At 40.0% G+C, this 23,611-nt stretch overlaps 1 long non-coding RNA gene across 2 annotated transcripts in view; it reads right to left on the bottom strand.

Annotated features, from left to right (window-relative positions):
* Nucleotides 1-12,171, bottom strand: part of LOC134760308 (uncharacterized) — a 239,474-nt gene extending 227,303 nt beyond the window's left edge. The window contains exon 1 of one of the 2 annotated variants that reach the window (XR_010137625.1): nt 12,004-12,171. This is a non-coding gene — a long non-coding RNA (uncharacterized LOC134760308). Of the gene's footprint in view, nt 1-1,778; nt 4,254-12,003 lie in introns of those variants that run through there. The other variant, XR_010137626.1, reaches the window with a different exon arrangement.
* Between the last annotated feature and the right edge of the window lie 11,440 nt (nt 12,172-23,611).

Raw genomic sequence — 23,611 nt, 5'->3', positions numbered from 1 at the left:
ACTTGGATCAAAATTCTAAACAAATACATATACAGCAAAAGAAGCATTTCCCACAATCTCTCTCCAGCATGATAATACTGTATGTTTCTGATGTTCCTAAGGGCTGTATCCACATAAAATACACTGGCAAGAAAAGTGTTAAATAACCAAAGCAGATTCAATTTCTTCCTCACAAATCTTATTCTAATTCTGGCTAAAAGAGCCCAAATTATTTCAAATGTGTTCTTTATACTGCTAATCATCTTTGATTTTCACAAATCAAAATGTAAATTAACATACTTAATCACAGCCTTTTTAATCCAGTAAGTCCATTCAACTCAATATTTTTGGATCATATCCTAAAGTAAAGAAAACCTATATAGGTTAGAAGAGTTCTCAGTACTTGAGATAAAAGCTATTTGTGTATGAAATACTTAGAAAGAACATGTAAGGTATAGAATTGAAATAACTAAAGCAAAACTAAAGGAGAAAAAAGAAAGAATAGATGACATGATTCAAGTTCAAATTAAAGAATAAAGCTGACATAAAATGACAAGAATGCAGAAAAAAGACAGAGGAAGCCTGCCTGTCACCAAAGAAACCTGATGACAGAATCATAAAATGAAATGGACCTGGAGAAAACGGTGACTTAAAAACCATTATTACATTTGATTTATATAATTCAGTTTAACTGCCTGTTAGAAAAACATTTGGTGCACATCTAGTAGCAATTTTTTTAGCCATTCTTTTTTTAGAAGATTTATTTGCAACAGCAAATACTGGTTAGAATTCTACAGCAAAGGTGAAATATGAGTGCAAATATTCTCTAGCTCAAAATTCTGAAAATTTATTTCTCCCCTTGTTTGGAAGACCGGAAAATTCTGAGATTATCTTTAATAATAAAAATGTAAAAATAAAGCACTTATTAAAGCAAATCAGAGTAAACCCACTTTAACTCTCCAATGCCAAGTCATGGTCATATTAAATGTCTTTTTTAGATAACTCCCTTTTTAGACCATGAAGAAATACTACATAATAATTGGAATATATCTGTGTTCATATAAGTACAAGTCGCTATACAATATTCTTTCTGTTTTACTAATAAAATTAGTAAGTCATGAAACATTAACCTATATTCAGGGATTAGAACCATCTGAGGTTTCTTCTGTTATATGGCTATTTCTTCCCTGGACTTACATATCAGTACATCACGTGATCATTATTAGCACTGAAATTTCAATGCAACATTTATATCATTACCATTTAAAAGCCTTAAAATTTAAGTGCACATTTTATAACAAAATTATAGCCAAATATTATCTAAATCTAAAATTGCCTTTGACCATTTAATAAAATTATCTATAACATATCCATTTCCTCTGTCATCACCTTATAGATAGGACATTATATTTCTCTTGTTGATCCAATAACAAGCTCCTGTGCCTGAAACATAGTAGGACTCCCAAAATGGTGGTTGTACAGAATTGAAACCAGATCCATGAAACCATTTTCTTGGTTTTTCTGTATTTTATCTATTTATGTCTCAATGAATAAAGTTTACTTGATTATACGTGATCCTGAGGTGTTTAATTATCAGCAAACATAATCACTCACATATTTCTCTAGCTTTAAAAAGCCTTATATTTTGGTTGAAATGAGACCTGAATATATTAAGAATAGAAGAATTGCATCTGAAATTGAAGCACAAAATTAAGGTAACTGGAGCACAAATATGCGAATTGAAAAAAAAAACTGCTCATAAATTGCAAGAATAAACATTAACCTAATGGCTTATTTACCTTTTAATTCAAAAGGTAGCTTGTCTTCCCTGGAAGCACACAACAATGAGAGTCACAGCTTGCATGTGACCGCTCTATCCACAGTCCCAGAAAAATCTCAGGCAACAATGAGTGCCAGGATCTCCGGCAAAACAGCCTCTTTTGTAGACAGGTTGGTGAAAAACATCTATTTTAAAGCATCTCAGTCTCTTTGCTTGGAATCCATGCCTATTCACAAACCTTATGATTAAATTTTTGTTTCCACCATTAGTTAATTAACATTATGATTTTACAAAAATTGGGTTTATTCACCCAGTTCAAGAGCTTGACCAGCGGGAGGGACACCTTTATTCGCAGGAATAAGGTGATTCAAGGACTCCTGTCCTCAGACAAGAGCAGCTCCGGCCGGGTTTATTTCACAGGATCCGGAGTCCAGGCCGCCAGGCACTCTCTTTGTTTTTGTGACCGTTTTTTTGAAGCTCAACTTCTTCACATCACATGGAAGGAAAAATATGTATTTTATGTCCCATTTTATCAGATTAACTGTTAGAGTTTTAGGGAACTTAGATTTTCCAAAAGAAGAGTCCACGGAGGCATAGAAATAATCAGTGACTGCCTCAAATCACCGTCGCACTCCAGCCTGGTCCATTCTGGGGCCGGGCACGCAGGGAACCGGCACGCACGGCGCCCACGGCTGCTCCGCGTCAGATAATGGGTCCCACGGCGGCCAGGAACGCACCCTAGCACCTGAGGTCAGCCTAGGGCCTCGACTCCCCGAAGTGAGAAGGCTGCGGCTTGGGGGACAGCCGGCTGGGCAAAGTGCCCGGGGCGGAAATGCCTTCCATGGTGCCCCCAGCTGGGGCCCAGAGGCAGCTCCCCGGAGACCAGGGGTTCCGCCCTCAGAGACTCAGAATACCCCTGCCTGCTGCGACCTTGAGCCTCCTGACTTACTGAGCCTGGTGAGGCCTGCCCACGGGGGCGTTCACAGCTCCCTAGGGGCCTCCACTGAGCAGCCAGTTTTGACGCCACCGCTTTGGAGCCTAGCCTCAAGAAGTGGCTGAGCGACAGCGATCTTGGCAGGGAAGCGGAAGTGGTCATGCCGAACCCAGCCTGTGCAACACCCGGCACTGCCATCGCCCTGACACAGGAGAGGCTGCTTTTCCTTCTAACCTCAAACAGCTCCACGGAGAAGGGCTCATGCCTTCCAGACCGTGGGCCTCAATCCTGAAGGCTTCAGCCCACCTTGAGGAATATTTGGTATCATCCGAACCCAGCAGTCCAGGGGAACAAAGTCAGGAGCAGCAGGAACAAGGCCTGGGCACCAGAAATCAACATGGTACAGAAGGAGAATGAGAGAGAAGGCAAGAAGCCCAGAGGCAGTTCTGGAATTTAGGGCACCTCTAAGCCCACAGCACCAAGTCCAGCAGGGATTTTAAGGGTGACTGGCACAACGAGGATCAAGAATATGTCTTGGCCCAGCCGTCCTCGATTGGGGTCTCTGGCTCCTTCTAGCCCCATTGGCTGCCAAGGTATCCAGCCAGTGGGTAGGGGTGAGTTACCCCAACTGGAGGGGCAGATAGAAATGTAAAAGTTTACCCTATTGGTCACAACCGTGACTAGAAATGTTGTGACCTCTGCACGCACTGCACTGCAGGAAGCCACTCCATCTTTGGCAGGGAGGGTTGTCATGCAATACTAGGGACATACTTAAACTGAAAAAAATTATTCCTACAAAGCCGAACACACTCTTACCATACAATCCAGCTTTCAAACGCCTAGGCATTTGCCCAAATGAATTTAAAGCTTACGTCCACACCAAAATCTGCACACAGATGTTTATAGCAGCTCTATTCTTCATTCCAAAACTTGGAAGCAAGCAAGATGTCTTTCACCAGGTGAATGAGTAAGTCAACTGTGGTACATCTAGACAATGGAATATTAATAGGATTCAGGGCTAAAAAGAAATGGGCTATGAAGACATAGAAAGATATGAAAGAAACTTAAATGCACATTACTAAGTGAAAGTAACCAATCTAAAAAGACTGCATACTGTAAAATTCCAACTTTACAACATTCTGGGAAAGGAAAAACTATGGAGGCAGTAAGAAGATCAGTGGTTGCCAGGAGTTTAAGGGAGAGGGGGATGAATAAGCAGAGATTCATGGATCATTATGACTGTGAAAATACTCTGTATGATACTATAATGGTGGACACATATCATTATACATTTCTCAAAACCCATACAACACCAAAAGTACAACACCAAGAGTGAATCGTAATGTAGCCTGTGGACTTTGGGTGATAATGATGTGTCAATATAGTTTCATGAATTATAACACATGTACCACTCTGCTGGTGGGGGATGCAGATATGAGGGAGGAGGGTGGTCAGGAGTCATATAGGAACTCTTCTGCATTTTCTGCTCAGTTTTGCAGGGAACCCAAAACTGCTCTAAAAGATAAACTCTATTAAAAGTGAAAAGAAATATTCTTTGTTGATCTGAAATTCAATTTTAATGGGCATCCTGTAATTTTACTTGCGAAATCTAGCAACTCTGTTGGAAGAGCACTAAATTTCAAGTTATATAAATTATAATGAATATTTTAATATATTGGATATATTTTGAGTCCCTACTCCCCCTCCTCAGCAGGCGGAAGCCCCAGTTGAGTAGAGAGAGAGATTTAGATGGCCTGGATACCCCAAATACCAGATTCAGTTAATTTGCCACAATTTAGCTCCCTTTAATGAGCCCAAAGATTAAAAAGAATATTTTTACATGAATTTCTAGTCTCCTAAACTAACATTCTTTGTTTACATAGGGCTTATATTCAATCAGAGGCTTTTTTTGTCTACATGTGTGTTGTTTAAGTAATTTTACTAAATCTGTGAAGTCAGAAATGGATTTCAATTATTTCAGCGCTCGCCAGTAACCTAAAGTGACATCCGAAAAATAATCTCCATGAATGCTTGCTAAATTCTTCTTCTTCTGTCTCAGATATTTTAAAAGTAGTACATCTGACCTCTAATGCAACGTGCTTTCTTCTCATTAATAGGGCTCTTTCTTAGAAGCTCATTTACATGATATTAGTATAAATTTTATATTTTATTTATTCAAGGAGCAATCTCCACCAAACTTTGCAGAGCCATGATTAGAATCTCTATATTTCTGAAGTCACCTGTCAACACAACTGTGCTTGAATAATTACATTCAGCAATCTATAACCCCAGGCAATTCCAGTTGCTACAGCTATGCCTATGCTGAGATTTTAGGTATCAGCACATCACCAAGATAACAATAAAGCTCATAAAACTGAACCTATTATCTGCCAAACATATCTCTGGATAGTTGCATCTTGGAGAGAAGTCTATTATAGAGATACTGACACACATCACAGCCCCCACCATCCCCACTACATACTTACAATATTATTATTGACAGTAAGCAATGACTAAGGCTCGTCATCTACCATAAATGGCTGATCTGTCTGCAACAGATTTAATTTACTGACATAAAACATTCTCATTTTCTGCCTACCCAGGTTAAGCAGATGCCTGAGAAGTCACAGAGAGTAATAATTCCCACGCTGGTGGCTGACTATTGGTCACTGATTATAACTGGACATTGGAAATTCTTTGCTGCAAAATATCTATTATGAATATGAAGGGACTTTCAAGTTATTCATAGTCTTTCTTAAAGGCTTTTATTAGAGGCTTTTCCAAATCCAAAAGCCAAGATAAAATAGCTCAGCATAGCATTCATTTTTAATGACTCTCAAGCTAGAATGTAAATCCCTGTTCGGCATGCATTAGCTCTCATCAGGATTTTAACAACTGGCCTAAATCTTGCCTTGCCCACACTGGATGGGAATGCTAGGCGGAGTCACAATGGTGCCAGGCAGGCAGGGGCTGAGAGCTGCAGATCTCATAGCCACTGAGTGGAAATAGGAAAAAGCACTTGCAATTTTAAGAGTGAGCCAGCTCCTTCACTCCTAGAGTTCTGTACTGGACCTCTCCACTCACTAACCCACCTTTGCAAGAAGGAGACAAATCAGGGGCTTGGCTATTTATTCTCAGTGAACAAGTAAACCCTTATGGTAGTAAATGAGTGCCCAAACATTAAGAACAAGTAGTGCAATTAGAAACCAGAGTTTTGGTCTTAAGGGTCTCTGGAAAGAAAATCTAGAAAATACATAATTTTCTGTAGCAAAATCTGAGAATTCAGACCTAGACATCTCACCTCTATCTCATTTGGTGGGCCCTTGGAAGAAAATAGAGCAATGCCCAGGAATAAAAATAAAAATCAGATACCCCATGAGTATAAAACACACTCAGAGACAGTAAATAGAACTTCATATCAACAGTGATCTTTGACATGATAGAATAAATTAGTCACACCATATTCAATGAGTACAAGCATCACACATGTCTACCTGAGCAATTATCATGCAAATATGTCCACTGTGTGTATGTGCCTTTGGAGAATATCCACTGGTATATTCAAAATCCCACCAGAGGATAAAATAAATTATTAAAAATAAATGAAAACTACGTATCTAGTCTGCAGAAAGAAATCATTCTGTGCTTTGTGGCCCACATGCACAAGCTTGCTAAAAAATATGTGGGTGTATGAAGGTACCTGGGACCCTTGTATAAAACCAAACTATAAAGAATGCCATAAAAACCCATCTATTTCCGTATTAAAAAATTTGATAATTTCAAAAAAAAAAAAAAAAAAAAAAAAAACCAAACTTAAAATTTCATGTCTGGGACGTGAAACCTTCACTGCTCAGGAATTACCTGCTATGGGGCAGGAAGCACCTCTTTGGAACTTTTCCCTTCATTTGCCCCGGTGGGTGAGCTGTGTGCCTCTTATGAATACTCCGTGATGAAGCTCAAAGAAAGTGACTCAGAGAGCAGAGTGGAACTGTTCCTTAAATGTGGGCTGTGTCTTATAAGGAGGCAAAAAGGTAAGCTGCTTACTTTGGCTAGCCATTTAATTATTATTATTATTTTTTTTTTGAGAGTCTGGCTCTGTTGCCCAGGCTGGAGTGCAGTGGTGCGATCTCGGCTCACTGCAAGCTCCGCCTCCCGGGTTCACACCATTCTCCTACCTCAGCCTCCCAAGTAGCTGGGACTACAGGCACACACCACCATGCCCAGCTAATTTTTTGTATTTTTAGTAGAGACAGGGTTTCACCGTGTTAGTCAGAATGGTCTCGATCTCCTGACCTCGTGATCCGCCCGCCTCAGCCTCCCAAAGTGCTGGGATTACAGGCGTGAGCCACCGCACCTGGCTCATTTAATTATTTTTAATTAATTAGCCTCCACATGCTACTCTCCCTTTGACATCCCTAACCTACACGCATGGGTGTAAGGCCTAAAATTAAAATGCAGTTTTGTATGCTGTCTTGATATCTGGGAAACCAGGAGGGCCTTCAATGGCCTTACCTCAAGTTCCCCTCCTAACTGGGCTCCTGTGGGAAAGATCCCCCAGCTAAAGGACACTCCTTATCATGATACCACACATATCCCTGAGTAGTGGGCTTCAGTTTCCTGCAAGCCCATGGAGTTATCCAAACAAGCCAATCACATCCTCCTCCTCTTGTTACTACAAAGCCTGCCTCCCCCATCCCCTGCTGGACACCTGTCCAGTGTCAGGTGCCATGGGTTTGGCCATCTCTATAACCCTAGGGTGGGAAACCCTCTTTCACCAACAGGGCGAATAGGAGGAGGTGCTTAAAACAACTCAGTTCATAACTGATTGATGGAAAATTGCCTTGAGCCCTTCCCACATGAACTCTGAGCTGCTGGGACAGGTGTTTCAAGGGCAGGCCTCTCCTTACGATGCCCTGCCACAGAATGGATCTTTGATCCTCTGTTTTTCAATTTACAACAAATTGGCCTGATGAGGTGGCTCACGCCTGTAATCCCAGCACTTTGGGAGGCCAAAGTGGGAGGATCTCTTGAGCCCATGAATTCAAGAGCAGCTTGGGCAACAAAGCAAAACCCCATCTCTAAAAACAAAAAAATAAAAATAAAAAAATTAGCCATGCATGGTAGCACATGCCTTGGTCCCAGCTACTCAGGAGGCTGAGGGAGGAGGATCAGTTGAGCCCTGGAGTTCAAGGCCGCAGTGAGCTATGATCATGACACTGCACTCCAGCCTGGGCAACAAAGTGAGACCATGTCTCAAAAAAAAAAAAATTAAGTAAGAATAATTGTATATTGAATCTTTTTCTCTCCTTGAATTGAACAAACAATTTCTCTGAACACATGAGTCCATGGAAGAAACATTTTTCCTCTGTTAACAAAAACCTTTCAGATGGTTTTCTTTCAGGCCACTTTTATACCAAACACTATTATTCCTTTCTCTTTTTTTTTAAGCTTATAATGTTGATTTTAGGAGTAGCCTTCACCACCACCTACAACACAAATTATACTCCCTTACCTTGCCAATGAAAATTCTAAAACTTCCCCTGCAGCAGTCGTTAAATAATAAATACTTTACTGCCATGATTTTATCCATAAACACTCAATGGTTTACAGATGGATTTATAAGGATCCCCAGGGAACTACGACTGATCACATCCTATGCCAGTTCTTCTCCACATCCCCCGACCACACTAACTCTTGTCTAGACAGAGATGTGACAGTCACCACTGAGCCATCTTCCGGGGAACACAGGGGTCCCTCCTGACAGCAGAAGTTGCTAGAACGGCTGGAAATACACGTCCAGCTGGCATGCCCACTGACGCGTGTCCGTGGCCCAGTGCAGCTCCATGGGAAGTGTGTTGCTGCACCGTACACTCCGCAGCAGGGAGTGCACTCCCAGGACCACCAAGCCCTTCAGGTTCCAAGAAGAAATCAGACTAATAACTGGAATCACTTTCGACAGCCCTTTGGAAGCCCTGTCCCTTAGCACCACTACCAAAATAAATGCTACTGTGGTCAATTCAAAAGTTCTTTCTTTTAACTTCTCTTACTTAGACAAATACTTATTGAAGAGCTATTATTTAGCAAGTATTGTCCCAGATTCTAAGGCTACAGTACTGGATATACTGCAGCATTCTTCCTCCATCGGCTCACAGTAGTGGGCGACACAGGAAAGGAAGCACTTAAAATACTATAGGAAAAAAGGTGAGTGGACAGACTGTGGTACAGCCAGACAATGAAATATTATTCAAAAATAACAGAAATTAGCTATCAAGCCATGAAAAGACATGGAGGAAACTTAAATGCAAATTTCTAAATGAAGGGAGGCAGCCAGAAAGGCCTTTATCCTGCATGATTCCAACTGTACAATATTCAGGAAAAGGCAAAACTATCCAGAGATTAAAAGGACCAGGGGCTGCCAGGAGCAGCAGAGAGGCAGGGATGAACAGGCAGAACACAGAGGATTTTTAGGGCAATGAAAATATTCTGTATAATATTACAGTAGTGGATATATGTCATTAGTCACAAAACCCATAGAGTATACAACACCCAGAGTAAACGATGGACTTTAGTTAATAACCACGTATTAATATTTGTTCGTGAATTATAACAAATGTCTCATATTAGTGGAAGATGTTAATAGAAGAAACCGTACAAGGAAGAATGGATGACAAATCTCTGTACTATTTGTTCAATGTTTCTGTAAACTAAAATGGTTCTAAAAACTAAAGTCTATTAATTTAAAATAAAAAAAATGTATAGGAAAGGCCCATTTTAGCACCAATTGCATTTTAGCACCAATAACTAATAATGACGGTTCAATGTTTCACAGGCCTGTTGGCACTTAATCTTCACAGCAACCTGTTACTCTCCCCAGTATGCAGATGAAATTGCATACTGATGCAATTTCAGATGAAATTCAGTAAAGTTGAATTCTTTGCCTGGATTCACAAAGTTTGCTATGGGCTGGCCTAGGTTTGACTACAGAACTCAGGTCTTAACCATAACAATCTGTGTTTTGCCTCTTCCCTAAAAGACACCATATAAACGTCTGTGAAATGGCGGAGGTATTCCCCTTGCCTTGGGTGGAACTGAGGTGGAATCATGAAGTTCATACTGTGTTCAGAGTACTAATCTTATTTAGGCCATGGAAGACTGGAGTGAATGCCAGTCATGCCCCAGTGTAAAACAGATCAAGCCACAGGTGGTTAGGACGATATATGATGACTATTCTGTACTGAACCTCTTACCAGTCATTGTTGATCTGGGACAAATGGAGAAAGGCTCTTTGATAATAACAATATTTTATGAGCAATAATCACTTTAAATAAATGACTAAAAATATAATGACTTAAAGCTAATCTTTAGAACATCAAGCTATAATGTACCCCCTCCAAGATTGTATTAGTCTCCCTAGTGCTGTCTGGTACCAATATCCTACTTGTAGATAATGAACCGGGCTCAAGTAAGTCCTATTCCAGTAGCCTCACGAATGCAAAGCGAAATGGAAGAAGCCCCAAAAGATAGTAGTAGAGGAAGACTCTATCTGCATAAAATGCATGGCCACAAGAGGGCACTGCAGACACAATGTGGAATGCAGATGCCCACAGGTACCCAGGCGGTCACTTACTGCAAAGAGAACCAATGGGCAAAAGTTAATTCGCTTTCCAATTTTAAAAGACAAATCATGACTTAATCTACAGTAGTGACTTAATGTATATTTAAATCCCAACATGCTGCAGAGCTATTTGGTATTATTCAGAATTAGAATTATTTCCTTTAAAAGCTTCCAAAGTAATATTTAAATACTATTAAACTGTATCTTACTTATACAACTAAGTGTATTATATAGCAAGCAATAAACCTAAATAAAATTGCTAGTCAAATTGAACATAGATTAAGTGATCAGAGAATGTCATACCTCTTCAATTCTGCCCAATGCTTGTCAGAGCACCGTTCCTTCACTTAGTAGGAACATGTTACAAACTGTCATTAAATATATCTGATAAATTAGTAATACATCATCAGAACACAGACTACAGTTTTTGGGATAAGGGATTTTTAATATAAAAACTTTCTTGAGTATTTTCGTACTGTAAGAAATGTTTAGTAGCTTTTCTCCTATATTTATGTGATGCAGGCTTTGATCCCAGGAGACTGTCTTAACTCTGCAAATGCCAGGGAATCCATATTTACATCATAGAGATGGGCTATGGCAAATCAAGTCAGTAGCATTGGATGGTACCAGTTTAGTTTGTTCCTTAAATGAAAAACACAAAGGCTGTGCATGAACTCACAGGACCAGCCATGCTAACATAGGGGTCTCCACATTGTCAAGTTTAACCAAGAGAAAACGGGTTTTAAAACACACCTTTAAATTTTTATAATGGGGAGATGAAGAGAAGAAAATTGTGCGTCAAAAATGTTTTCGAATCCTCATATCCATAGGTGGAAATATAAATTAAAATATCATCGTAAGAAGTTATAAAAAGCATTTGTGCAGAACCACAATATTTTGATACTATTCAAACAATAATATCTATCTTAAGGTTTGAAAGAAAGTATAACATTAGGCATCAGGTTTTTTTAATTTTTAGTTTATGATTGAGAATTAAACCACAATATAAAACCAAAAATATTTTCAAAGGGAATTTAGAAGTTATGTTGATTTATGCAAGAAGTAGTGTTATCATATTATTAATACATTAATTAATACAGCTACATTTAAAACTCTGTAGACATGAGTGTACATACCAATATTTTTCTCTTTATTAACAAATAGAGGGAAATTATATGCTACTGTTAATCTAATTTCCTGCTTCACAACCGTCTTTTAATTTCTGACATATGTTTATGTCTGAAACAGAAGAGCAAAGCACTTGCAAACACCCCTGAGTTAAGCCGTAACACTTCTGGAATCCTTGAGGATTTGAGCGACTGATGTGGAGAGATTGTCAGTATGCAGTGCCCTCTGCTGGCCAAATTATTAAACATTGCGATAAACAAAATTCCCGAGTGTTAATGTTACAATGTGGGGGAATAAAACTAAGATTCTTTTGGAATTAGCCCTATAATTCTGGAGAGTCACCATTCACTATCATAATTCCTTAGTGAACAGAGATTTACTTTTATGGAACAAAACAAGCGCAAAGCTACCTGGTACAAAGAAACATCCCCTGCCAAGAATGGAATAGAGAGTGAAACTTCCTATGCCTGCCCAGGTTTCAGGTCCAAAGTCACCCCATCTGTTACCTCTTTCTCAATCTTACTGCCCCTCCTCCATGTCCCACAGCCTCTCCGTGCTTTCACTTACCAGTTCTGCTGCAATCTTTCAGCTTGTATCTTCTCATTGGAACTGTGAGCTCATCCAGCAGAGATATGTGTCACTCCTCCTGGAAGCCTCGGACATTACAAAAATTCAGTAACTGTCTGTCCAGTTTGAGTTTCTTCAAAAGCTGTAGAATTAATCATAGGGCCAGAATCAGCAATGTTGCAATGCAGTTCCCGGTGATGAATTTAGAAAGTTGTCCTGACCCCAGAAGTGAGATTTTTAATCATGAAGAGTGGTGAACACAGTGTATGTGGCATAATAAACCTCTGGCTGTGTATTCATTAATTTTAAAGAAGAAAACGAGTACAACGTTGCTGCTAAGACTTAGACGAGCTTCTGCACAGAATTTCCATTTGGGTTCCAGGACAGATTCTTGGGTTTAGAGGCCACTACGAAGGGGAAAGGAAGAGAGAGAAGGCAAACTTCTGGGCCAAGGTTCGGGGGAGGTGGAGGCAAACCTCTGAGACAGAGAGAGGAAGGCAGCCCTCTGAGACAAAGAGAAATCATTCTGGGCTCCTCTGTAGGGTTCAAACTGACTCGGTTTTATCCGGAGTAAAACAAAAGCAGTCATTTTAATAAATCCTTGAAATTCACATCTTTCACATTTTAATAAATCCTTGAAATTCACATCTTTAGACAGAAAGATTAACTAAATCTTTGTCAATGAATATTTAAGCAATACACCAGGAAGCCTTTCAGGTGAGAAACAAAACCTAGTAATTATAAAGATAAAATTGTGCAATTTGACTACATTAAATGACAAGCCTTTACTCTGCAAAACAGCATTACCTAAATGTCAAAATACAAGTAACAAACTGGGAAAAGTATCTGCAACACATATGGAAAGGCTACAGTCCTTACTATGTAAAAAGTATTTATACAAACCAGTAAGAAAGTTAATGCTAACAACCTAATACGACACACATGAGCAATTTTCAAGAGAGGAAGGAGATTGTGTCTAAGCACGACACACGTGAACAATTTTCAAGACAGGAAGGAGATTGTGTCTAAGCACATGTCAATATAGTCAACCTCACTAATAATAAAATGCAACTATTATACCTAATTAATCTAACAACTATCAAATAGGTAGAACTAAAAATATTTTATAAACTCTGTGTATTAAAGCAAATGACCCCTCTAATATGCTGTTGGCAAGAAAATTCTACAACTTTCACACAGAACAGTTCAGCAATATCTATCATAATGCACCTTACACACACGCCCAGCCATATCTAGGCATTTTCCCTACACATCTATTCCCATTGGTACAAGGATATTCATAGTATTCTCATTTTTAATAGCAAAAAAAAAAAATCTGGGAACAACCTAAATGTCCATGAGTGGAGGCTGAATAAAGAAATCATGAGCTGGACATGGTGGCTCACGTCTATAATCCCAGCACTTTGGGAGGCCAAGGCAGGTGGATCACTTGAGATCAGGAGTTCGAGACCAGCCTGGCCAACATGGCAAAACACTGTCTCTACTAAAAATACAAAAATTAGCCAGGCATGATGGTATGAGCCTGTAATCCCAGCTACTTGGGAGGCTCAGGCAGGAGAATTGCCTGAACCTGGGAGGCAGAGATTGCAGTGAGCTGAGATTGCGCCACTGCACTCTAGCCTGGGCGACACAGCGAGACCCTCTCTCTCAAAAAAAAAAAAAAAAAAAAGAAAAAGAAAGGCATAATAGTACACCAACATTTACAGTGTACCAATATTTACAGTGAGAGTAGGATTATATATATACTAATTCAGAAAGATTGCTGAGACATTGTTTATTGGAAAGATGTGCAGAATGAAGATGATCATACACTCTCATCTTGGGTTTATAAAGAACATATATGTGTTTATTTATCAACAGCTTCACTCCGGAAAAGTGTGGAATGACCTCTGGGAAGTACAGCTGGGAGGAGACTGAGTTGCACTGTATAGAATATACTCTGGCACTTCTTGTTCATTTTTGGCCATATCGTTATATTACTCTTTCAAAAATAAATTTGAAAAACTGTATTTTGGGAGGCTGAGATGGGAGGATGACTTGAGGCTAGGAGCTGGAAAAAACCCTGGGCAACATGCTGAGACCCTGTCTCTATTTAAACACAAAACTATATTAAAAAATAAACATTTCCAGCAGTTTCATCTACAATGTGAATTGCATATGTGCAGTTAACAATAAAGTCCCTCTGTCTAGGTTCTAATTTGTCAGACACAGCAAACAGGGTGCAAGGATGTTCACACTGAGAAGATGAGCACTTGGCTCCCCAGGCAGGGGCTCATGGTGACTGGAGAACGAGAACTGGATCCTAGATTCTAGGCAAGACTGCCCGCCCCTCCCTGTCCCTACTCCCTTGGGAGTGGAGCCTTCTCAGCAGAGGTGCCAACCTGATCAGGAGTCTTGAAAGGCAGTACAATGACTCTGGGTCAGACATCCTCGATTGCTCCTAGGTAGATCACTACACTCAGCAAACACCCAGGATCCTCCTGAGAATGAGGAGAGTGTTTCTCCAGCATGGCTTACAGAGAAGCCCCTGAAAGGCCCGTGAGGCCACTGCTGGGGTGTGGAACAGCTGCACTGGTCACCTGTGGATGCCTATGACCAACAGCGCATGAGTTTTATCTAAAGGTGTCTCTATCCAGGTAAAACTCAAAGTTAGATGGGCTGAAAAACTGATGAGGTTTGTGCACCACTTTTCAATGATTTAAAAGAAGCAAACTGTGCTGACATAGGATTGTACACAAATTATTTCAGATTAGTTTATCAGCAGTCTTGTATTAGGCCATTGTTGCATTGCCATAAAGAAATACCTGAGAGTGGTCATTTATAAAGAAAAGAGGTTTAATTGGCTCACAGTTCTGCAGGCTGTAGAGGACACGACTGAACATGGTGTCGACGTCTGCTCAGATTCTGGGGAGGCTTCAGGATGCTTATAGTCATGGCAGAAGGTGAAAGGGGAGCAGACTTCTCATATGGCGGGAGCAGGAGCAAGAGCAACAGAGAGTGTGAGGTGCCACACACTTTTAAACAAGCAGATCTCATGAGAATTCACCTGTCACGAGGACAGCACAAAGGGGATGGTGCTAAACCATTTATGTGAAATCCACCCCAAACATCCAATCATTTCCCACCAGGCCCCACCTCCAGCCTTGGGGATATCATTTCAATATGAAATTTGGGTGGGGACACACCTCCAAACCCTATAAGTGTTCAAACTTTTTGATTATGGGTCCCTACCATAAAAAATCTTTTAAGCATGTACTTGCATTCTATGCATATTCACATAAGCATATAGACTTATCACTGTAGTCAATACTGTGCACATTACAAATCAAATACAAAACAGAAATGCTTAAAGTGTAACATAAACCATAGTTTTCCTGCTCTCATACTCACCATTTGGAAATAACAGCTGTGAACAGTGTTTCTCACACTTCAGACATCTGCACACTGTTAATGGGTTTTTGGTGCATATGGGGACTGCCATGTTTAGTACAATCTTAAGAAAAGTTATAACAATGTTTAAGACTAACATTAATTGTGAAATAATCTCTCTTTCCTGCCATTGAAAAGCATGAAATCCAGTCCAGTAGACTGCCCGATTCACAGGACAGCTAGTTACTCTACTTTTGGTAAATAGAACCTTCTGATACAAATTCATGGTCCTCTTGGGAGTCAGTGACTGGTGACTCTCTGCTAGTTCTATACATTCAGCTTAATCATGATCATGGATGCAGAAGTTGTACAGAAATTGCTATGAAAAATCACTTACAGGATTGGAGAGATGCTAAATGGAAGGCCTCTCAGATTCAAAAGCTGGAAGTTTGAGTTATGTAAATTTAGGAAATCGTGGAAAATAAATTCCTCATCCTCTCTTGGATTGACTTGACTTTGCAAAGTATTCTTTCATTATCTGTGGCAGCATTAGGATGTGATTTATAAATATTCCCAATAACACCTCATTGATTTCATTTTCTGAGTAGTGAAGAATATCATCAAGTATGGGAAAGAGTTAAGCTCCCAGTGTGCCCGAGTTTGGTCTCTAATGATTCCTAATATTACAACCTCAATGGTAAAAACTGTAATCATTCAGTTGTAGGTGACAGGTTCAGGCTAGACCAAATAGTAATATATTCCCAAACCACCACATATCACAAAATCATCTTTACCGGTTTTATCAACAACATGAAGAAGTGATTTTACCTCCATGTAAATTTATGCAAACAGCTTTTCTATTAGCAACGTATTTTGGTGTTTTTTAATGCAGTTTCATAGCCCACTCCCTCACTCAAAATACTGTAAATAAAAAACACCTTATGTCTAAGATTTTATCTTCTCCACAATTTTCACTATTTCCTTTAACAACCAGAGTCATGTTGTTGACTATGAACCTTTCTCTTTGAATGAAGACTGACTATTGGTGAAATCACTTTATTTTTATATAAAAGCCCTTGTTCATTGAACCTATTTCAGCCATCTTAAAAATACTAGTCCCCATGCAGGGAACCCCTGGCTTGGGCCCACAGCACAGACTCTCCATCCTGGACTGATTGCACTGAGTGATTGATGACCTGCATTTCTCTGGGGTGGAGTCCCCAGGAGACAAGTAAAAGACCCTTGGACACAACCACTACTAATGTCCCTTCCTCTGCTGCCTCCAAGTTGGGGAGTGAACATAAACCCTGAGATCACCCCAGAGTTGTGGTGGGTAGCTCAGGAGTGCCAAGCTGCAATCTACAGCCAGCACTCAAGTGAGAGAAAAGCCCAAAATTTCAGAGCATTGAGAGGGAGCGTGGCTGCAACAGTAAGGAAATATAGGGAAGCCACACAACTGAGCAACAGCCTACCAACTGACCAATATGCCTAAGCACCACCTACTGAATCACACTCCAAAGCTTCAACCCCCAAAATACCTCACTAACATACCCTGCTGTGAAACCCAAGACAAGCAGTCAGCTACAAATAAAGATGCTGCACAAAGCCTTATCCCTGTGAAAACATCCAGAAAAGAAGTCTATTGACTGTACTCAATATACACTGCAGTTAAAGGAACACCCACATGCAGAGATGAGAAAGAACCAATGCAAGAACTCAGATAATGCAGTAGTTCTCCAACAGCGTTCTTTTTTTTCTTTTCTTTTCTTTTTTTAAGATGGAGTCTTGCTGTGTCACCAGGCTGGAGTGCAGTGGCGTGATCTTGGCTCACTACAACCTCTGCCTCCCAGGTTCAAGCCATTCACCTGCCTCAGCCTCCCAAGTAGCTGGGACTACAGGCACGCACCACTACACACAGCTAATTTTTGTATTTTTAGTAGAGACGGGGTTTCACCATGTTGGCCAGGATGGTCTCAATCTTTTGACTTTGTGATCCACCCACCTTGGCCTCCCAAAGTGCTAGGATTACAGGCATAAGCCACCGTGCCCAGCCCCAACAAGAGTTCTTAACCAGGCTCAGTTGGCTGAAAAGACAGAAATATAATTCAGAATATGGATAGGAACAAAGATCATCAAGATTCAGGAGAATAGCAAAACCCAATCCAAGGAAACTAAGTATGACAATAAAATGATACAGAAGCTGAAAAATGGCATAGCCAGATCCTAATGGATCTGACAGAGCTGAAAACATGATACAAGAATTTCACAATGCAATTGCAAATATCAAGAGTGGAATAGACCAAGCTGAGGAAGGAATCTCAGAAATTAAAGACTGCATCTCTGAAATAAGACAGTCAAATGAAAATAAAGAAATTAGAATGAAAAGGAATGAACAAAACCTCTGAAAAATATGGAATTATATAAAGAAGGCAAATCTACTAACCACTGGTGTCCCTGAAAAGGAAGGGGAGAAAGCAAACAACTTGGAAAACATATTTCAGGATATCATCTATGAAAACTTCCCCAGTCTTGCTAGAGAGGCCAACAGTCAAATTCAGGAAATACAGAGAACCCCTGCAAGATTCTACACAAGATGATCATCCTTAAAACACATAATCATCAGACTTTCCAAGGTTGAAATAAAAAAATGGTGGAGGCAGCTAGAGAGAAAGCACAGATTACCTACGGAGGGAACACCATCAGGCTAACAGTCCACCCCTCAGCTGAAACCCTACAAGCCAGAAGAAACTGGGGCCTATATTCAACATTCTTAAAGAAAAAAAAATTAACCAAGAATAGCCAGCCACACTAAGCTTCCTAAGTGAAGAAGAAATCCTTTTCAGATAAGCAAATTTTGAGGGAGTTTGTTACCACCAGATCTGTCTTACAAAAGATCTTTAAAGGAGAACTAAATATAGAAAGGAAAGACCGTTACCAACAAATACAAGAACACACTTAAATACACAGACCAGTCACACTATAAAGCAACATAATAACCAGCTAAAAATACAATGACAGGATCAAAAACACTCATATCAATACAAACCTTCAATGTAAATGGGCTAAATGTCCCCCCTTAAAAGGCACAGAGTGGCAAGCTGAATATAAAAGCAAGACCCAATGGTATGCTGTCTTCAAGAAACCCATCTCACACATAATGACACCCATAGGCTCAAAATAAAGAGATGGAGAAAAAATCTACCAAGCAAATGGAAACCACAAAAAAAGCAGATCCCAACTATCACGAATATATATGCAACCAACATAGGAACACCCAGGTTCATAAAACAAGTTTTTAGAGACCTTTAAAGAGACATAGACTCACACATAGTAATAGTGGGAAACCTCAGAACTCCATTGACAGTATTAGAACATCAAGACAGAAAGTTAACAAAGGTATTTATAGCCTGAACTCAACATTGGACCAAATTGATCTGACAGAACTCTACAGAACTTTCCACCCAAAAACAACAGAATATACATTCTTCTCATCACCACACAGCATATTGACCACATAATCAAATATAAAACAATCTTCAGCAAATGCAAAAGAACCAAAATCATATCAAACACATTCTCAGACCACAGCAATATAAAAATAGAAGTCAGGACTAAAAAAATTGCTCAAAACCATCAATTACATGGAAATTAAACAACATCCTCCTGAATGACTTTTGAATAAATAATGAAATTAAGGAGAAATCAAGAGTTCTTGGAAACTAATGAGAGCAAAGATATAACATATGAGAATCTCTGGGACACAGCTAAGGCAGAGTTAAGATGGAAACTCATAGCGCAAAACATCCACATCAAAAAGTTAGAAAGATCTCAAATTAACAACCTAACATCACAACTGAAACAACTAGAAAAGCAAGAGCAAATCAACTACAAAGTGAGCAGAAGACAAGAAATAACCAAAATCAGAGCTGAACTGAAGAAAATTGAGACACGAAAAACCATTCAAAAGATCAACAAATCCAGGAGTTTGTGTTTTGAAAAAAATTAATAAGATAGGCCACTAGCTAGACTAATAAAGAAGAAAAGAGAGATGATCCAAACAAACACAATTAGAAATAACAAAGGGGATGATACCACTGACCCCGCAGAAATAAAAATAACCAGAAGAATCTACTATGGACACCTCTATGCATACAAACTAGAAAACCTAAAAGAGATGGATAAATTCCTGGACACATACACCCTTCCAACATTGAACCAGGAAAAAACTGATTCCCTGAACAGATCAATAATAAGCTCCAAAATCAAATCAGTAATAAATAGCCTACCAACCAAAAACAGCCCAGGACCAGATGAATTCACAGCCAAATTCTACCAGATGTACAAAGAAGAACTAATAGCATTCCTACATAAACTATTCCAAAAAATTGAGGAGGAGGGATTCCTCCCCAACTCATTCTATGAGGCCAGCATCATCCTGATACCAAAACCTGGCAGAGACACAACAAAAAAAGAAAAACTTTGGGCCAATATCCTTGATGAACATTGATGCAAAAATCCTCAACAACAAAAAAAAAAACTTGCAAACTGAATCCAGCAGCACATCAAAAGGCTAATCCCCAGGATGCGAGGTTGGTTCAACATATGCAAATCAGTAACTCTGATTCATCACCTGAACAGAACTAAAGACAAAAACCACATGATTATCCCAATAGATGCAAAAAAAAAAGGCTTCTGATAAAATTCAACAAACCTTCATGTTAAAAACTCTCAATGAACTAGGTATTGAAGGAACATACCTCAAAATAATAAGAGCTATCTATTACAAATCCACAGCCAACATTACACTGAATGGGCAAAAGCTGGAAGCATTCCCCTTAAAAACCAGTGCGAGAAAAGGATGCTGTCTCTCACCACTCTTCTTCAACATAGTGTTGGAAGTCCTGGCCAGAACAATCAGGCAAGAGAAAGAAATAAAGGTCATCCAAATAAGAACACAGGAAGTCAAACTATCCCTGTTTGTAGATGACATGATCCTATATCTAGAAAACCCCATAGTCTCAGCCCAAAAGCTCCTTCAGCTGATAAACAACTTCAGCAAAATTTCAGAATACAAAATCAATGTACAAAAATCACTAACATTGCTACACACCAGCAACAGCCAAGCTGAGAGCCAAGTCAGAAATACAATCTCATTCACAATTGCCAAAAGAAGAATAAAATACCTAGGAAATACAGCTTATCAGAGTGGTAAAAGATCTCTACAATGAGAACTACAAGACACTGCTCAAAGAAATCAGAGATGACACAAACAAATGAAAAAACATTCCATGTTCATAGATAGGAAGAATCAACAGTGTTAACATGGCCATACTACCCAAAGCAATTTACAGATTCAATTCTATTCCTATCAAACTACCAACAACATTTTTCACAGCACTAGAAAAAACTATTTTAAAATTCATGTGGAGGATGGGTGCAGTGGCTCACACCTGTAACCCCAGCACTTTGGAAGGCCAAGGCAGGTGGATCACCCGAGGTCAGGAGTTCAAGACCAGCCTGGCCCACATGGTGGAACCCTGTCTCTACTAAAAATACAAAATATTAGCCATGTGTGGTGGCATGTGCCTGTAGTCCCAGCTACTGGGGAGGCTGAGGCAGGGGAATTACTTGAACCCAGGAGTGGGAGATTGCAGTGAGCTGAGATTGCACCACTGCACTCCAGCCTGGGCAACAGAGCAAGACTCCCTCTCAAAAAAAAAAAAAGTGAATTTTTTTAAAAGCCAGAATAGCCAAAACAATCCTAAGCAAAAAGAACAAAGCTAGAGACATAATGTTACCAAATTTCAAACTATACTACAGGGCTACAGTAACCCAAACAGCATTGTACCGGTACAAAACAGACACACAGACCAGTGGAACAGAATAGAGAACCAAGAAATAAGGCCATACACCTATGACCATCTGATCTTTGACAAAGCTAACAAAAACAAGCTATGGGGAAAGGACTGCCTATTCAATAAATTGTTTTGAGATAATTGGCTAGTGATATGCAGAAGATTGAAACTGGACCCCTTCCCTACACCATTTACAAAAATCAACTCAAGATAGATTAAAGGCTTAAATGTAAAACCCAAAACTATAAAAACCTTGGACAGCAACTGAGGCAATACCATTCTAGACAGAGGAACGGGCAAAGATTTCATGATGAAGACACCAAGAGCAATTGCAAAAAAAGCAAAAATTGACAAATGGGATCTAATTAAACAAAAGAGCTCCTGCACAGCACAAGAAACTATCAACAGAGTAAACAGACAATCTACAGAATGGGAAAAATATTTTATAAACTAAGCATCTGACAAAGGTCTAACAGCATCTATAAGAAACTTAAATTTATGAGAAAAAACAAACAACCCCATTAAAAAGTGGGAAAAGGACATGAACAGACACTTTTCAAAAGAAAATATATGTATTAGTCTATTTTCATACTACTATGAAGAAATATTCAAGACTAGGTAATTTACAAACAAAAACAGGCACCTGTAACTCACATGGACTCACAGTTCCACATGGCTGGGGAGGCCTCACAATCATGGTGGAAGGTGAAGGAAGAGCAAAAGTACATCTTACATGGTGGCAGGCAAAAGAGAGGGTGTGCAGGGGAGTTGCCCTTTTATAAAATCATCAGTTCTCAGGAGACTTATTCACTACCACAAGAATAGCATGGGAAAAATCCACCCCTATGATTTGAAGGGGTGGCCTGCCCCTCCACACCTGTGGGTATTTCTAGCTGGGTGGGACGAGAGACTGAGAAAAGAAATAAGACACGGAGACAAAGTATAGAGAAACAACAGTGGGCCCAGGGGACCGGCACTCAGCACACCAAGGACCTGCACCAGCACCGGCCTCTGAGTTCCCTCAGTTTTTATTGATTATCATTTTCATTATTTCAGCAAAAAGGAATGTAGTAGGAGAGCAGGGTGATAATAACGAGAAGGTCAACAAAAAACATGTGAGCAAAAGAATCTATATCATAATTAAGTTCAAGGGAAGGTACTATGCCTGGACGTGCACGTAGGCCAGATTTATGTTTCTCTCCACCCAAACATCTCAGCGGAGTAAAGAATAACAAGGCAGCATTACTGCAAACATGTCTCGCCTCCCACCACAGGGCAGCTTTTCTCCTATCTCAGAGTAGAACAAATGTACAATCGGGTTTTACACCGAGACATTCAGTTCCCAGGGGCAAGCAGGAGACAGTGGCCTTCCTCCATCTCAATGGCAAGAGGCTCTCCTCTTTGACTAATCCACCTCAGCACAGAACCTTTACGGGTGTCGGGCTGGGGGACGGTCAGGTCTTTCTCATCCCACGAGGCCATATTTCAGACTATCACATGGGGAGAAACCTTGGACAATACCCTGCTTCCAAGGGCAGAGGTCCCTGTGGCTTTCCACAGTGCATTGTGCCCCTGGTTTATTGAGACTAGAGAATGGCAATGACTTTTACCAAGTATACTGCTTGTAAACATTTTGTTAACAAGGCACGTCCTGCACAGCCCTAGATCCCTTAAACCTTGATTTTATACAACACATGTTTTTGTGAGCTCCAGGTTGGGTCAAAGTGGCTGGGGGAAAGTGGCTGGGGAAAAGCTACAAATTAACAACATCTCAGCAAAGCAATTGTTTAAAGTACAGGTCTTTTTCAAAATGGAGTCTCTTATGTCTTCCCTTTCTACATAGGCACAGTGACAGTCTGATCTCTCTTTCTTTTCCCTACATGATTCAATTATCTTCCTCTGGGTCCCTCCCATAACATGTAGGGATTGTGGGAGCTACAATTCAAGATGATATTTGGGTGGGGACACAACCAAACCATATCATTCATCCCCTGGCCCCTCCCAAATTTCATGTCCTCACATTTCAAAACCAATCATGCCTTCCCAACAGTCCCCCAAGGTCTTAACTCATTTCAGCATTAATTCAAAAGTCCACAGTCCAAAGTCTTATCTGAGACAAGGCAAGTCCCTTCCACTATGAGCCTGTAAAATCAAAAGCAAGTTAGTTACTTCCTATATACAATGAGGATACAGGCATTGGGTAAATACACCTGCTCCAAATGGGAGAAATTGGCTAAAATGAAGGGGCTAGAGGCCCCATGCAAGTCCAAAACCCAGCAGGGCAGTCAAATCTTCAAGCTCCAGAATTATCTCGTTTGACTCCATGTCTCACATCCAGGGGATACTGATGCTAGAGGTGGGTC

The sequence above is a fragment of the Pongo abelii genome, chromosome 17, assembly GCF_028885655.2.
Source record: "Pongo abelii isolate AG06213 chromosome 17, NHGRI_mPonAbe1-v2.0_pri, whole genome shotgun sequence".
Lineage (NCBI taxonomy): Eukaryota > Metazoa > Chordata > Mammalia > Primates > Hominidae > Pongo > Pongo abelii.
Note: the sequence above shows the minus strand (reverse complement) of the source record. Positions and strands in the feature narration are given on the sequence as shown.